This window comes from Lepus europaeus, chromosome 3 (genome assembly GCF_033115175.1).
Source record: "Lepus europaeus isolate LE1 chromosome 3, mLepTim1.pri, whole genome shotgun sequence".
Classification (NCBI taxonomy): Eukaryota; Metazoa; Chordata; class Mammalia; order Lagomorpha; family Leporidae; genus Lepus; species Lepus europaeus.
The window spans coordinates 81,586,192-81,590,025 of NC_084829.1; positions in this window are offsets into that span (position 1 = coordinate 81,586,192).

Genomic DNA, 3,834 nt, shown 5'->3' on the forward strand with positions numbered 1-3,834 from the left:
AAACTGTTTTCACAACAGGGACTTAAGCCATGCTTGGGAGCAAAGCGGGTCCCCTCTGCTTGCCACCAATAGGTGGCGATGGCTGCCATTTGGATCAGGATTTGAGAAAGAACTTTTGAAAGCAATCTTTTTACAAGTTAACTTTTAAAGGTTGTTAGCAATTTTATAAGGGAACCTGGTATTTCTTGTTGGTATTTATATTTCCGTGGTTACTAAGAAAATTAAATTTTTCATATGCTTATCTGTACTTTGTAAATTGTCTTGTCATTTCTTGTGCCTTTTTTTGTTGGGGTGTTTGTCTTTTTCACATTATTTCTGAATTATCTTTTTACATAAGGATATTAATTCTTACATATGCTGCGAGTGTCATCCTACACTTTCATTGCCTTTTAATTCATGTGTTTATTTTTAATAATATAAGGGAGATACACAAAAGTTGTTTTTTTTTTTTTTTTTTTTTTTGGACAGTGAGAGAGAGACAGAGACAGAGACAGAGAGAAAGGTCTTCCTTTACTGTTGGTTCACCCTCCATTGGCCGCTGCGGCCGGCGCGCTGCGACCGTGCTGATCTGAAGCCAGGAGCCAGGTGCTTATCCTGGTCTCCCATGGGGTGCAGGGCCCAAGCACTTGGGCCATTCTCCACTGCACTCCTGGGCCACAGCAGAGAGCTGGCCTGGAAGAGGGGCAACCGGGACAGAATCCGGCACCCCGACCGGGACTAGAACCCGGTGTGCCGGCGCCGCAGGCAGAGGATTAGCCTATTGAGCCGCGGGGCCGGCCTCACAAAAGTTTTAAGTAATTATATTGCCATTTCTGTAGGCTTTCTTTACCTTGATATCAGAAAAAAAATTCCTGTATCTTTTATTTTTTATTATGCAAAGCACTTATTTGATTTGATTTTACAGTATTTGATTTAAGTCATGATATTATCACATGGTTCTTATGACAAATTAAACAGTAGAACATGGGGTTTATGTAAAGTTAATTTTTTCCTCTCCCTGTAGTCCCATTCCATGGGAAAACAAGGCTTATTCTCTCTTGCAAGCAATTTAACATTCTTGTTTATGATCTTCCGACCAAATAACCATAATAAATGTTAGTAATGAGAATGTTCGTCAAGTGCAAGGCATTGTTCTAAGTACTCCACCTGAATGATTTCATCGGACTGATATATTTGACATGAAGAGACATAGAGGAAGAGAGAGAAGAGAGAACATCTTCCATCCACTAGTTCACTCTCTAAGTGCTTGTAATAGCAAGGACTGCTGGGCAGAGCCAAAGTTGGGAGCCAAGAAATCAATTCAAGTCTCTCATGAGAGTGGTAGGGACCCAAATACTTGAGCTATTACCTGCTGTTACCCAGGGTTTGCATTAGCGTGAAGTTGGAGTCAGGAGACAGAGGTAGGCATCCAATTCAGCTACTTCCATATAAGACTTTAGTGTCCTAACTGGTATGTTAATCCTAGGGTATATACCTGTCCCTCATTTACTTTTCTTTGCTTAACATAAAATTAATTAACTTTATTTATTTAAGAAGAAGAGTTGAATCTGCAGTTTCACTCCCCCCAAGGCCTGCATCAGCTGGGGCTGGGCCAGGTCAAAGCTAGAGTGGGAACTCAATCTAGGTCTCCCATGGGAGTGGCAGGGACTGAAGTACTTGAGCCACCTCTTGCTCTCTCCCGGGATTTGCACTTTCGGGAAGCTGGAATGAGGAGTAGAGCTGGGATTCCGACCCAGGCACTCTCATATTTCAGGTGCTCCGACGGCCATCTTCACTGCTAGGGAATGTCTGCTTCTCATTTGCTTTTTGTTACAAACTTATGAGGTAGAAATTATCATCATCAATATATGCACAAGTAAATTGAATCATCTGCAGTCTAAGAAATTTTCCCAGGTCACACAAGAAGTGGTAGAATTCAGTTTCAAATCCAAACATCCTGGTTCCAGAGTCTGAATTCTATCTCATTCATTGGCTTCTCTCTGTCCTTCCTCCTCTTTCTCCTTCCTTTCCTCCTTTTCCTATATTAAAAACAAAATTATCCCATACATATGTCTTTGAAACCTGCCTTCTTTCACTTAAATTCTATCATGTCTAAGTTAATATATATACCTCACTTTTGATATCTGCATACCAGATAGCTGCATAGTATTCTAAAACATATCATACCTGGGTTTAATTATTCTCCTTTACTGGATATTCAATTTGTTCTTATTTCCTAACCACCACCCAAGAGTGCTTCCACTAGGACTTCTCTCCACAAATTCTCTCTCACTGGTGATTTTATTTCGCATAGTTCCTCAGAAGTGATAGTGCTGGATCTAAGGGCACGTGTAACTTGGTCTTAATATGCACCACCAGATGATTTCCACAATGAGTGTTGTACTGAGTCCTCCCACACAGACACTTTCCCACAAAGCCTCAGTCACCCTTCCTTACTGTAGTCCCGTAGAAGCACAGCGCTGCTCTCAGCACTGGGGTGCTAGTGTGTTCGCTCAAAGCCGACACAGGCCCGTCCTCGAGGGATGACAGCTTTGGCTTACACTAGGCACTGCTTTTCTTTTTTGGTTTCCCAAAAACACTATGACAGAACACAACAGAGAGAATATTGCAGGAGGCAACTTAGAGCTGCAAACAAGACATCCCTTGTCCTGACCTGCCCGGGCTCCACGCCTCTGAATGTGTACTCCACACCCCACCCGGCCTGCACCCTTCCCCAGAAGTTCTCTGCCACATTTCTAGGACCTCCTACCTCACAGTCTTTTGGAGTGATGTTGCAAGTGGAGGATGGAATGATTTACCTTTCTCTCTCCTGTCTTTCCTTACAGAAATTCCTGCTAAAACATAAGGACATTGACAGCCAATTTGGACCATGGTTTTCTGCCTCTTTCTTTTCCCTCCTTTCTTTCTCCCTCTTCCCTCCCTCCCTTCCTTCCTCCCTCCCTCCCTCCCTCCCTTCCTCTTTCATTAAGGAGCATTTTTTTTGTAAAGGTCATTCTAAACACCTTCTAGAGATATAGTTCGAATGGCAATTTTTAAGTTTTGCTTCTTATTACATCAATTTGTACTGTCCAAGGTTTGCACTGCAAATTGGTTCAGACTTGGATTTAAAATTTGGTCTCCTGATGCCTGGTCTGCTTCTGTCTTCATGATCTCCAAGGATCAGCTTTATACTGACTTGACTAGTGGTCTTATTAACTAATGACAACTCAAGTAAACATCTTTGAATATAAGTAGGTTTCACTTCTCCTTTAGAAGTACATGTAGACAAGGCCATTTTCTTTACTTAATTTCGTGGGGGTTGAAGTGGTGGAGCTCCTTTCCCATAAAGAATTACTGATCAAAATAGACTGGACATCTCCTTAAGACCAGGGCCAGAGGGCACTGCTGCTATGAGGCTTTTTAATACCTCCTCCAGATCAGGTGTTTCCATCTCACATGATTCCTTCTTTCATTTTGGCCCTTGCCATAAAATTGCTAATTATCTTTTGATTTTTCTCCCTCCCTCCCCAGTTACAGTTTTCTGGGGGCAGAAATATTTCTCATTCACCTTGCAATCCTAGAATCTACAATATGCTTCTGTAGAGTAAGCACATCAACTGTTTTTTTTTACTGAAAGGTGAATGGCTGGATGGATAGATATCTATTATTTTACCTAACAAGCCCATTAAGTTAACTCTACGATTATTAAAATGGAGAAGCTATGATTAGAATCTCTTTATCTGTTTATTTATTGCATCAAATCAAAGAAGAAAAGAGTGTGCTAAAAAAGATTAGTGCACTTTTTAGTGCTGTTACTGCCCCAGGCAGTGAGGCCTCATCCTTTCACAGCCTGTG